Source organism: Macaca mulatta, chromosome 20 (assembly GCF_049350105.2).
Source record: "Macaca mulatta isolate MMU2019108-1 chromosome 20, T2T-MMU8v2.0, whole genome shotgun sequence".
Classification (NCBI taxonomy): Eukaryota; Metazoa; Chordata; class Mammalia; order Primates; family Cercopithecidae; genus Macaca; species Macaca mulatta.
The window spans coordinates 76,964,690-76,979,012 of record NC_133425.1 but is presented as its reverse complement, the minus strand read 5'-3'; the positions used below and the strand labels follow the sequence as shown (position 1 = coordinate 76,979,012).

At 49.1% G+C, this 14,323-nt stretch overlaps 1 protein-coding gene across 2 annotated transcripts in view; it reads right to left on the bottom strand.

Annotated features, from left to right (window-relative positions):
* The window catches only part of CMIP (c-Maf inducing protein), a 266,083-nt gene that overhangs the window by 105,564 nt on the left and 146,196 nt on the right, over positions 1-14,323 (bottom strand). The window lies entirely within an intron of this gene.

Below are 14,323 nucleotides of genomic sequence, written 5' to 3'. Positions count from 1 at the left end.
ATCGGGGCCTAGGTCTGTCTTGGTTCCCACTCTTTCCCCAGTGCCTGGCCCATGGCAAGGGCTCAATAGCACGTGTTGAAAAGAATGAGAAAGGCTATTATTATCGGTCATCGTTGGGAGTAGGGGAAGGGCAAGAGAAATCCACAGTCACCCACCACTCTCTGAGTGAGTCTTGCTGTCCTGAGAAGGCACCAGGTGACCGAGGGATATAATGGCCACCAGGAGCCAGAGCAGGTGTCCTTGTCACTTTGGCTCCAGGAAGTCAGACTTCAGGAGAATCAGGTGAGTGCAGCACAGCTGAGAAGAATAACAGCGAACACCTCCCTAGCTCTTGCACGCACCCTGGGCACGTTGCAATCATTTAATCCTCACACAGGTCTTGTGGAACAGGTATCAAGGTCATCCCATCATACAGACAAGGAAGCTGAGGCTCAGGAGGTCACGTGATTTGCCCAAGGTCATCCAGGTAGGAGTGGCATGGAAAGGACTGAACTCGGCCATCTGACTCCGGAATCAAGAGACCTGACCTCTATCCTGTGTTCCAAGAAACAGGCCAAGGCAATTCAAAGTCTAAGGCCAACAGGTTAATTCTACCATAAAGATGGGGGACCTCCGTTAGGTTTGTTAATTTCAGTATCTGTCTGCCAAAGGAGAGTCACGGTGATGGGGGTGGAGGTAGAGAGGGTTGATGGCTGAAGCTGCCTCAATTTCCCTGATGTGATCAATTGCTAGGCTCAAAAAGTACAAGGGATTGATCAATTCATTTTTCATTCATTCCTTCATTCATCCGATAGACATTTACTGAGCTTCTATTATGTTCCAGGCGCCATGCTAGGTGCTGGAGATTTAGCAGTAAGTAAGACAGGAGCCCAGTGGGCAAACGGGCAACAAACAAAATATCTAAATAAATAAACTATTGGAGAGTGGCAAGTGCTGCACAAAGAATCACAATGGGGCGTGATGACAGGTGGCTGACAGCAGGAGTAAAGAGTGTCCCAGAGCCCAGGGCCAGTGCAAAGGCTCTGAGGTGGGAACAGCTGGGAGTGTTCGAGGAGGAGCAGAAGGTGAAATGGACAGAGGGCTGGGCAAGCGATGCCTTGGAGAGAAGGGCAGGCCACTCCTGGGGAGGTTGGTAGGTCCACCTAGGGGCTCGGGGATTCCTCCCGGGGGTTGCAGGAGCTTTAGCCAAGGTTCACAGGGATTGCTGCTCAGAAAACAGACTGGAAAGGAGACAGTGGTGATGGGGACAGTCTGCAGGCTGCTGCAAAGGTCGAGATGAGCGACAAGGCTGCTTGGACCCCGTAACCTAGGGGAGGAGGCAGCCGCATTCATCCCGTCCTTTCCACCACTGCATCGCTCACCCCTCAGAGGACCCCCTGGCCACCAAACCCGGCGGCTGCCATGTGCCACCCAAGAGGGTTCTCTTTATACCACCATGCCTCAAAGTCACACTCCTGGGTCTGCCCTTCACCGTTCTGGCCTATTCCAGCAGCCCGTGCACTGTTCTGTTCTCACTATTCTGCAGTAAATGACTCAGCCCTAACAGCATGTCTTGTCCTGAGCACTGCCGGAGAAGCCAGGGCTTGGCGGTTGGGCATCTACGCTTATTTTCCTCATTCACGTTCAAATACTTATTGTGTTGCTCACTGACTGTCTGTGTCCCCTGCTACTATTTAGGTACCATGGGAGCAGGAGGGTTCACCTGTTCTGTTTCATGTGCCTAAATGACGTCTGACATTTAAGAGGTGATTACTAATTTCCTAACAAATGAATGAACACCTTACGAAAAAAAAAGGCAATGTTCATCCGTGTTTTAACTATAAGCATCACCCACAACACACTGGAGAGAGGCTTTGTGAGTCTACCTTTCACTTACGCTGCCTTAGTTGTCTTAATGTGGCTTTGATCTGAAGTTGCAACCAAGGCTTTTTTGGGAAAGGTTGTGTATAAATAAATACATACTGTTTTGTGTTTTGTTTTGTTTTGTTTTAGACGGAGTCTTGCTCTGTTGCCCAGTTGCAGTGGCACGGTCTCAGCTCACTGCAACCTCTGCCTCCTGGGCAGAGCAATTCTCTGACTCGGCCTCCCAAAAAGCTGAGATTACAGGTGCCCGCCACCACGCCTGGCTAATTTTTTTGTATTTTTAGTAGAGATGGGGTTTCACCATCTTAGCCAGGCTGGTCTTGAACTCCTGACCTTGTGATCCACCTGCCTCAGCCTCCCAAAGTGCTGAGATTACAGGCATAAACCACGGCACCCGGTCCTTTTCTTTTCTTTTTTTTTTTTTTGAGATGGAGTTTCACTCTTGTCACCCAGGCTGGAGTGCAATGGTGCGTTCTTGGCTCACTGCAACCTCCACCACTTGGGTTCAAGCGATTCTTCTGCCTCAGCCTCCCGAGTAGCTGGGATTACAGGCGCCCACCACCACGCCCAGCTAATTTTTCAGTATTTTTAGTAGAGATGGGGTTTCACCATGTTGGCCAGGCTGGTCTCGAACTCCTGACCTCAGGTGATCCTCCTGCCTCGGCCTCCCAAAGTGCTGGGATTACAGGCATAAGCCACCACACCCAGCCCATTCTATTTTTAAAAAGCAGACAAGCTGCTTGCCTCCTGTCTGAAGCAGGATTTGGCCAAAAGCAGACTTTTTAGGACCAAGGAGACCTGCGTTTGGGACACTTACTGTGTGTCCTTAGGCAAGTTACTCCCCCTCTCTGAGCTCACCTTCTCTACTGGTTAAGATGAGAATTTATTTAATAGGCAGAATTCCTGGTAGCACTAAAGGAGATCCAGTTTATCAAGGACTCAGCACAGTACCTGGAACAAACTAAAGAATGCAATCAAATGAACTACTTTGAGAAAGAGGAATCTTTGCCTCTGGGGTCTTCCTTCCCAAACCCATAACCCAAGTCTAACCATCAGAAAAATATCAGACAAACCCTAACTGAGGGACCTTCCTCAAAACTCCTGACCAGTGCTCATTAAACACGAGGAAAGCCTGAGCAACTATCCCAGCCAAGGGAAGTTTCGGGAGACGTGACTACAGGTACTGTGGGGATCCTGGATGGGATCCTGGGACAGAAAAAGGACATCACGGAAAACCTAAGGAAATCTAATAAAATATGGACTTTGACAATCATGTATCAATACTGGTTCAAGAGAGTTGTGACAAACGCAGCACACAGACTAAGATGCTAGCAGCTGGAGAAGCAGACTGCAGATGTGTGAGAACTCGGAATATCCTCGTCGCTTTCCTATACATCTCAAACTGTCCTAAAAGAATATGTTTATTTAAAAACAAAAACAAAACTGCTGCTGCTGCTATAGTGCTATCACTGAGCAGGAACGCAGGAGGCCTGCAGGGCACACGGGCTGGATTGGGATGGAAAGCCTCTGAACACTGCTGCTCCTTGGGCTCAGATTTGAGCTAACACTGCCCCGGCACCTCTGCCGTGCTGGGTACTTTCCTATTGCTGGGATGACTTTACAGATAACTGATAATTCCCTGGTAAGCTGAACATGATGACCAGAGCTCCAGGGGAGGAGATTCCCGTCTGGGGTAGGAGGCTGAATTGGATAAGAGAAAACATTAAAATTCTCCTCCATTGAGGGATGGTAGGGAATCCTGCTCTAAGATGTACAGCTAAGAGAACAATAAGCAGATGAAAATTCTTTTTCCTAAACGTTAAGAGCAGTGTAAGGCATACTGTATGATTCCATTTATATGACATCCTGAAATAAAACTACAGGGGCTGGAATCACACCCGTGGCTGCCAGCCGCTGGGGCGGGCGAGGGGCAGGGGGACTCTTGGGGGGGACTCTGTATTGACTGTGGGGGCGATGTTACTTGGCTGTATACGTTTGTCAGAACTCACAGATCTGCATGCTAAAAGCATGACTCTTACTGTATGTAAATTACAACGCAAACCTGACTAAAAAAGGCAATGTGTGAATACTGAAGGTAATCTGGAAGGTGATGAATAAAATCTTTCCCATAAAAATCCAATCAAGACCACTCATTAGCACTCTGGTGTATGACTTTCCTGATTATTTTAATACATAATTTTTTATAAAGCCCAAATCATACGGTACACAGAATTTTGTAACGTCTTTTTTTTTTCACATCATCGCACATATATTTCCCTGCTCTGAATGGCAAGCTCTAGAACTCTCACTGCAGCAGCTATAAAATATTCTGCCACCATCAGTTTCATCCCTGCTCTCACCCCCTCCCTCAGGGACAGTGCCACTGTCTCATTTTATGCTGCCGTGCGCAACTCCGCAGTGAACATCCTTGTGAAACATGTTTTTCTACCCTATATTTAGGATTATTTCCTTAGGCCAGATTCCCAGAAATGGAATTACTGGGACAAAGGGCAAGAGCATGTTTTACATTGTTGCCAAATTGCTCTCATTAAATGGATATTAAAGGGAACCGGGGAGCCCTGGCCAAGGCTGAGGGGCTTTTGTCCTGGGCCACTAGCTTGACAGGGCCATGTGAGAAGCAACGAGCGAACCCAGGTAGGTTCAGCGGGCCCGCTGGCTAATTGAATGCCTGCAAGGTGACAGCGCCCAGAGGGTACTGGAGATGCGGCAGCCCACAAGCTGGGGTTCGGGCCCCTGGGGACGCTGCCTTCCGTGGAAGCTGGAGAATGGGTCAGTGAACTCTGCCTTTGTCTTTTTGCTCTTAGGGACAGATATGGGGCTAGTTTTGAGGGGTCCTGAATTTGCCAGACCAGGAAGAGATACTTCGCCTCCGCCTGTTTCCAGGTAAGCCCCCTGTCCGGTGGCACGCAATGTTGGATCTGGGCTGGAAAAAGGAGGGCCTAGAGGGACCTCATGAGGGTCCCATGTGAACCCCCAGAGATCTTCAGAACTGGCATTCCAAACCAGATACCGCCTCAGACCTGCTCCCAGAGTGGGTGGGGAATGGGGTCAGCTGACCCCCCAAGAAAGAGCCCCCGTCAGGCCCGCCCCTGATGCTGGCAGAAGGCCCCTAGCCTTCGCCTTCTCTTGCCTTTCTGGGGAGCCAGCTCCCTCCTGCCCAAACCTGCCTGCTGGTTTCCATGGGGATTCCTCTCAAAGAGAATATGAATCATGACGTCCAGGCTGACTCAAAACATGTCCCAGGGAGGGGAGGGGAGGAGCTCCCGGACCCCAAAAGAAGAAGCCAGTCTGGAAAATCCTCCCATGAGCTTGTTCCCGAGGCCAGAGAAACCCTGCCCAGTCGGGGATGGGGCTGAAAACGGCAGGCTGTGTGTCACGGGGCATGTGTGGCCCTAACATCTGGCTGGAAGTGCTGGACTGGAGACAAGTCCCCTCTCTTCCTACATGGAAGTGGCTTCAGTCATCACACAGGGGACACCTATGCTGCACAGTCGGGTTCCACGTGGCACCACCCCACCGTAAGGAAGGATCTGCTGGCCCCGCACACACACCCTGGGGCGCCAAAGGAGAAACAAGAAGTTGGATGGCAGCCCTGCTTAGACAGTCAACAGCAACAACAACAACAACAACAGTACCAGTGATGAGGCTGCCATCACAGTGGCAAACACAGTGGTGCTAAAAGTGCCTTGTGCTGGCAGAACGGGCTTCAGCCCCCACCTCCACTGGCTGCATTTCTAAAATTCAAAATAAAATTCACACAACGTAAAACTAACCATTAATCACTTAAGATGTACAATTCAGTGGCATTGAGTCCATTCCTGATGCTGTGTCACCATCATCTCTATCTAGTTCTGAGATGTTTTTACTCCCAAAGAAAGCCCCATACCATTAAGTTGTCACTCCCTGCTACCCCATCCCCAGGCGCCAGGCAGTCACTAGCCTGCTATCTATCTGTGGGACTTGCCTGTTCTGGACATGTCACATAAATGACATCACATACTTTGTGGCTCTTTGTGTCTGGCTCCTTTCACTTACTGTTTTTGAGGTTTATCTGTGCTATGGCATGAATCGGAATCGCATTCCTTTTTATGGCTGACTGACATTCCATTGTATGGGCAGGTCACATGTTTAGCCATTTGTCTGTTGATGGACACATGGATTGTCTCTAACTTTTGACTACAGTGAAGAGTCAGCTGTATATATCTTTTCTTTTCTTTTTTCTTTTTTTTTTTTTGAGACGAAGTCTCGCTCTGTTGCCAGACTGCAATGCAGTGGTGCAATCTCGGCTCACTGCAACCTCCGCCTCCTGTCAAGTGATTCTCCTGCCTCAGCCTCCTAAGTAGCTGGGATTACAGTCACCCACCACCACTCTGGCTAATTTTTGTAATTTTAGTAGAGATAGGGTTTTACCATGTTGGTCAGGATGGTCTTGAACTCCTGACCTCATGATCCACCCACCTCTGCCACCCAAAGTGCTGGGATTATAGGCGTAAGCCACCACGCCCGGCATATATCTTTTTTTAATGACAGAAGGAAGGACACCTGCTATGCAGATGCTAGCCTCACTACAATACGGACATGCACACGTGCCCCTGGTTAACATTCATCAAGCAGTTACCATGTGGCCAGCACATGCTAACAGCTTTATATATATTCCCTCATTTAACCTGACAACAATGCTAAGGCGGGGAGGCTGTTTTTATTCCTGTTATCCACATGCTACAGAGGAAGAAACTGAGGCACGGAGTGGGGGAAGTCTCACACAGGCCTCCTGCTCTTGTAAGACAGGCCCAGGATTCAATTTCATAACCCCCCAAGACAGCAACTTTCATCCCTCTGTTATGCCAAATTCCTCTGGCCAGAGGCAAACTCCAATTTGTGTACCTCTGTGCTCACACATCTCAAGTACATATTATGCAGAAAGGAGCTGGGACCAGAGCTGAAGCTATGGCTGGAACCAGCATGGCAGGGGTCTCAGGACCGGCCTTCTGTTACTGTCCCGCGCAGCAGGTCCCCAGACACCTGTAGTTCAACTTGGCATCACTCTCATGACACACCAGGAATGAACACTCCGAGCAGGTGCACAACTTGACCAACCACACACAGTTGTGTGTGAGAGCTGGGAGGAAAACTAACATGTTTGGACTTCGTGCCCTGGCCTTTGTCTACAGGCAACTAGTAAATTAAAGACCAGACTGAGGTGGGCGGATCACAAGGTCAGATCGAGACCATCCTGGTTAACATGGTGAAAACCCATCTCTACTAAAAACACAAAAAATTAGCCGGGCGTGGTGGTGGGCGCCTGTAGTCCCAGCTACTAGGCAGGCTGAGGCAGGAGAATGGCGTGAACCGGGAGGCGGAGCTTGCAGTGAGCAGAGATAATGCCACTGCACTCCAGCCTCGGGGACAGAGCAAGACTCCATCTCAAAAAAAAAAAAAAAAAAAGACCCAAGGGGTTACTAGAGTATGAGACCATCATACCAGCAGAATGGCTCAAATGGAAAAGATGAACAATGATAAGTGTTGGCATAGATACAGTGCAAACAGAATCCTAAATTGCTGGAGGGAGTTAGATTGTGAATCCACCTTGTGACAGCTCTGCTGAAGCTGAACATGAGTCCCCTAGAACCCAGCAATCCTCCTCCTCCACAGAAATGCCCACATTAGTGCTCCCAAAGATGTTTGCACAAGTGTTCCCTGAGCATTAGGTAGCCCAAAATGGAAACTACCCAAATGACCACCAAGAGAAGAATGAATAAAGAAATCCTGGTATATCTATTCAGGAGAAGCCTACATGATGAGAATGAATGATCTACAACCATGCACAGCACACAGACCTACACTAATTGAGCATGAAGCAAAAGCAGCTGGACAGAAGTACGTCATCAACGTACATCACCATGTGCTTCCATTCATACAAACTTCAGAAAGAGGTGCATCTGAGTCTGTGCCGTGAGAAGTCAGGGTACTGGCTATTGGGCGATCAACCGTCTGGTTTGCCTAGGACTAAAGGGTTTCTTGGAATGCTGAATGGTCATTACTCTATCAGGGGAAAATCCTGGGAAAACCAGGACATGTTGTTGATCCTACTGGTTACCCCATGGAGGGATGGTGCTGGAAGAAGGCAAGTGGGAGCTTCTGGGGAGGGCTAGCAGCATTCTAGGTCTGGATTTTGGCTGTTGGTGACACAGTGTGTTCACTTTGTTAAAGTTCATCAAGCAGTATACAATGTGTGTACTCTTCTGTGTGTATGCTGTGTCCCAATAGAAAAAAAAAAAAAAAATTTTTTTTTTTTTTTTCTGAGACAGGGCCTTGCTCTGTTGCCCAGGCTGGAGTGCAATAGCACGATCCTGGCTCACTGCACTCTCTGCCTCCTTGGGTTCAAGTAATTCTCCTCCCTCAGCCTCCCGAGTAGCTGGGACTACAGGCGTGCTCCACCATGCCCAGCTAATTTCTGTACTTTTAGTAGAGATGGGGTTTCATCATGTTGGCCAGGCTGGTCTTGAACTCCTGACCTCAAGTCATCTGCCCACCTTGGCTTCCCAAAGTGCTGGGATTACAGGCGTGAGCCACCGTGCCTGGCCGAAAGATTAAAATAAATAAATAAATAAATAAATAAGATATTCTAGAACTGAATCCAAACTCCGCAACTTGGCCTTAGGCAAGTCACTTGGTACGTCTGAGCCTCCACTTTCTCCCTGGTAAAAGTGAGATCAGACTCATACCCACTAGGATGGATAGAGAAAAACCAAATAAATAAAAGAACACAGACAAAAAAAAAAAAAGTGTTGAAGAAGAGGTGGAGAAAGTGAAACCTGCTTACACTACTAGTGTGAATGTAAAATGGTGCAGGCAGCTTTCTGTGAAATAGTTTGGTAGTTCTTCAAAAAGTTAAGTATAACCTGGTAATTCCACTCCTAGATATACATCTAAGAGTTGTGAAAACACAGGTTCACACAAAAACATGCATACAAGTGTTCAAAGCAGCATTACTCATAAGAACCAAAACATGGAAACAGTATCCATCAACAGATAATGGATAAACAAATGTAGTCTATCCATCCAATGGAGTATTATGCAGCCATAAAAAAGACTGAGAGTCTAATTCACACTACTACACGGATGAACCTTGAAAGCAGTATGCAGGTTTGGGCATGGTGGCTCAAGCCTGTAATCTTGGCACTTTGGGAGGCCAAGGTGGGTGGATCACTTGAGGTCAGGAGTTTGAGACCAGCCTGGCCAACATGGTGAAACCGTGTCTCTACTAAAAACACAAAAATTAGCCAGTTGTGGTGGCATGCACCTGTAGTCTCAGCTACTCAAGAGGCTGAGGTGGAAGAACTGCAGTGAGCTGAGATTGTGCCACTGCACTCCAGCCTGGGTGACAGAGCAAGACTCTGTCTCAAAAAAAAAAAAAAAAAAAGAAAAACAAACAAACAACAAAAAAAGGGAAGTATTATGCAAAGCGAAAGAAGCCAGACACAAAAGACCACACACTGTATGATCCCAATTATACAAGACGTCCAGAATAGGCAAATCCATAGAGACAGACAGTGGGTTCATGGTTTCCAGCGCAGGGATGGGGAAATGAGGCATGATGCTAATGGGTATGGGGTTTCAATTTGGGGAGTGAAAATGTTCTAGAATTAGTGACTGCTGTACAACCTGGTGAATACAGCAGTCCTCCCTAATCTGAGATTTCACTTTCAGATGTTTCAGTTACCAGTGGTCAACTATGGTCTGAAAATATTAAGGTGTCTTGAGAAAGAGAGAAAGGAAAGACCACATCATATTACCTTTATTGTAGTATATCGTTCTAACTGTTCTATTTTTTAAATTGCTGCTGTTAATCTCTTACGTTTTCTAATTCATAAATTAAACTTTATCATAGATACATATGTTTAGGAAAACACATAGTGTATATAGGATTTAGTACTATTCTAGGTCTCAGGCATCCACTGGGGGCCTTGGAACATATCCCCCAGTGGAAAAGCGGGGACTGCTATACAGTGAAATCAACCCAACTGTACACTTTGCATTAGATTACAACTAAGAAAAAGGTAATGCTGGCCATGCACGGTGGCTCACACCTGTAATCCCAGCACTTTGGGAGGCCGAGGTAGGTGGATGGCTAAGACCAGCCTGGGCAACGTGGTGAAACTCCATCTCTACAAAAAATACAAAACTTAGCTAGGCATGATGGTACATGCCTGTAGTCCCAGCTACTTGGGAGGCTGAGGTGGGAGGATCACTTGAACCTGGGAGTTGGAGGTTGCAGTGAGCTGATACTGCATCAATGTGCTCCAGCCCACGCAACAGAGCCAGACCTTGTCTCAAAAAAGGGAGGAGGAGGAGGAAGAGGAGGAGAAGTGGGGGAGGAAGAGAGGGAGAGGAGGAGGAGAAGGGGGAGGGGGAGGAGGAGAAGGGGGAGAGGAAGGAGGAGAGAGGAGGGGGAGGGGGAGGAGGGGGACGAAGAGAAGGAGGGGTAAGGAGGAGGAAAGGTATGGTGGGGGAAGGTAAGGGTAGAGGGAAGAGGGAAGGGAAGGAATGCTGTACCTGCCTTAAGGGTGTTTGCAGAGAGCACCTGAATGGGCCAGGGTGTGTGGCGTGCTCAGTACAGGTGAGCATCTGATACAGGTAACTATGATTATGCTGCCCCCTCCCCCAGACTCCTCCAGAGGGTACTCTGAGAAAGAGTGAGAAAGCGGCCAGGAGGGGATTCAGGCAGGCACCAGGTGAGGTGAGGATCCATTTGTGCCAGGGGCCAATGAGCTCAATGCCCAGACGCGCCAGGTGGTCGGCGGGCACTCACTGCACGAAAGCAATTACTTTCAAGCCTCAACAAGAAAAAGGAGCTTTGCTGAAATGCTTGCCAAGCTCCTCCATCATCCACGGATTACCTCAAAAAGAGCGGAGAGGAGAGCTCTGGCCTGGAGTCGGCCTGGTGCATGGGGTGACCGACCAGCTCCGCATGACGGATGGCAAGCAGGTTGCACCAGCTCTCGATGGCCTGGGGTCAGAGCCCCGATGGCACCTGCGCATCGCAGGGCCGCACAGCAGACACTCCCCCCACCCTCCAACCCCCCAGGCTAGGCACAACACCTCCTCTCGCCAATCTCAACCAAGCCCACAAGACCCAACTCTCCTTGGGGACCCAGGAGGGGTCATGGGTTCATCAAGACGACAGAAAGACCCTCCAGGCACCCTTCTCTGCTGCCCAGACCTCAGCAGCACAGCCTGCAGCTGGGCCGGGAGGGCAGAGCTGGTGCCTGGGGCTCCGTGGAGACCATCAAGAGGCAGGATATAGGCTCATTAATCATGAAACCAGCTATGGCAGCCACCCCCTTTTATGGCCACAAGGCTCAAGGTTTAATAATAGAGCAAAGGACTGATATTTCCACATTCAAACCCCTCCAGCCACAGTCATCTTCGTGGGCATGAGAAGACGGATGAAAATATGGGTCCCCAGGGTGCAGCCCTTGGCATCTGTGCCATTGGGCACCTTTGTCATTGGAACAGGTGATGGAAACAAAGATGCCCCAAACTCAGCATCATTTCCAACCACCAAGTCACATGCATTTGGAAGGACCACAGCAGGCAGCCTGGAGCGGGCACATGCCACATGCCAGGTCCTCACCAAAGCAGCCTCCAAAGACCATCTTCATCTCATGGATATTTCCCAAGGATCCTGGGAAAGGGGTGCTGCTAAGACTCCCCAGTTCTATGGAGGAAGAAAAGGAGGTTCGGGTCCATTAGGCAGTGGGCCTCGGTCACAGCCGCTCAGTGGAAAGGCCACATGGAAGCCAGGACTGATATTTTGAGTACTGCCTTGCTTCTACCAGACAATGGCCTGGGAGCCCCAGCATAAGCAGGGTGAGCGGAGAGTGCAAAGTAATGGGGAGTGCAAAGTAACAACACCACAGTGCCAAAGGCACTGCAGGAGGAAGGAGGAAGGTCTGGTACAAAGGGCAAGGACAGGAGGGAGGGGCACCCTGGAACACTGGGGAGGGCTGCCCAGAGGCAGCCTTTGAGTCAGGTGTCAAGGTAAGCAGGGGAGCGCCAGGCATTCTTGGCCAAGGAAACAGAAAGCGCAGGGAGCCAGAGTTTGTGTGACTGTGGTCTGGGAATGAGAAGTTGTCAGAGGAGGCTGGGGTTCAACGATGTCTCAGGCAGGGGCCTGAGACAGGACACAGACCAGGAGATAGCCCTCGACTGCCCAAGCTTCTCCCATTTCTGAATCCGCTCTCTTATTCGTTTTCTCTTTCCATTCCTTTCTTTTATGAAAAATTAAGATGTAAACAGTAAAGTACATAAAAAATTAAAATAGAAACAGTGAACTGCAGCCAGGTGCAGTGGCTCATGCCTGTAATCCCAGCACTTTGGGAGGCCAAGGCAGGAGGATCACTTGAGCCCAGGAGTTTGAGACCAGCCTGGGCAACATGGCAAAACCCGGTCTCTACTAAAAACACAAAAACTAGCCATGCATGGTGGCAGGTGCCTGTAATCCCAGCTACTCGGGAGGCTGAGGCAGGAGGATACTTGAGCCTGGGAGGTGGAGGTTGCAGTGAGCCAAGATCGTGTCACTGCACTCTAGCCTAGGCAACAGCATGAGACCCTGTCTCAAAAAAAAAAAAAAAAAAAAAGAAGAAGAAGAAGAAAGAAAACCAATAAAATGCATAATGAGCAGAAGGGCAGAAATCTTCAGTGGGTTCATTTTGACAATGCACACCCCTGTGCACCTGCCAACCAGGCCAAGATGGGGAGCATCTCCATGCCCTGGGGGCTCCCTTGCTCTCCTTCCCAGCCCAGAAGGTCCAGAGTGTTGACATCCATCTCTATGGATTAGCTCTGCTTGTTCCTCAACATGTATAAATGCAATCACACAGCAGATACGCGTTTGTGTCTGGCTTCTTTTGGCCAGTATGATGTCTGAGAGCTTCATCCATGTGGCCGTGTGCACCTGCAGCTCATTCGTCTTTGAATCGCTAAGTAGTGCTCCTCCCCAGGTGCCAGTATGGAAAGAAGGGCACTCTGCCTCTGGGTTCTCACAAGCCTGGGACACACCTCAACCCCAGTGCCTTCTATGCACTGTCTCCAGCTGTTTGTGTTGTGAGATCCTAAAAATAGGCACCCTACATCTCTACCTGGCACCTTAGCTGGTGACCAGAGTAATGTAACTTGATTAAAGACCTCATGTGTGCCGGATACTGGGTCAACTGCTCAAAGGCACCTCCCCACGAATGACCCAGGCCATGGGTACCATTATAATCCCATTTTATGGATGAGAAAACTGAGGCCCAGAGAATATTTTTTCCAAAGCCATACTGCTAGTTATTAATGAAGCCAGGATTTGAACCTGCTATAACTCTAAATCAGAGGTTAGCAAACATTTACTGTAAAGGGCCAGAGAGAAAATTCTTTAGGCTTTGTGGGCCATATGCCCTGTGGCACAACTGTCAACAGTGCTGTTGTGGTGCGAAAGCAGACACAGACACTACACAAATGACCATGGTTGTGTTCCAATAAAACTTTATTTACAAAGACAAGTAGGGGTCCAACCCTGATCTAAACCATTCAAGAAGAAATAGCAATGTGATGGATGGATGGATGGATGGATGGATGGATGGATGGATGGATGGATGGATGAGAGAAAGCGAGAATGTTTTCTCTCCTTGCTTTCTTTGCAGAGAACCAAAAGATGTTTCAGTTGGTATGAAGGTGAGTGGTTTAGTTTGTTATTTGTTGTGTACACCAGGACTGGGTCCTACTGAGACGTCCTAAGGCCCTCATCTCTGCAATGTCCCTCCTAGGAACTGGCCTTAACCCAATCCCTAAGTTCTATGGAAGCATCAGACAAGTTCTGCAGAAATTTCCCAGAGGACCAATTTGCCAAAAAATTCCTTGGGCCCATCCCTAAAAGAAAGCAGATGGCCCAGAAGCCGGGAGACACGGGTTTTCTCTCCCAGGGACACCCACGTCCACTTGAGGAAGTGAGGCTGCTGGACATGATCCAGAAGTGAGCTGCCAGGACCCCGGACAAGGTGACCCACATCTCTCCCTTGTTCCTGAAATCATGGGAATAAGCCAGCGTGAGTGAAGCCTCCTTTGGACACCCTCTGACAGTGTCAAGAAAGCTGGGGACAGTGCCTTCCAGCAACAAAGCCTTCTAGAAAATACCAGGGAAAGAGGTCGAGAGGAAGGAATGGGAGGGAGGAAAAGAATGGGAGGGATGTTTTTGCCCAACGTGCAGAGGGAAACTGAGGCTCAGAGGGGCATGGTCATTCTCAGGGTCCCCAGCCAAGTGTCCAGGCTGGCAAACAGGGCCGCCTCTCTTCCACCTTTCAGGGGTCCTGCTGGTCTTTCCTGAGGCCCGGTGAGCTTCAGAAGCTCTGTGCCCTGAGGGCAGCCCCGGCAGTCAATCCCTGGGCCTCCAGCCTCT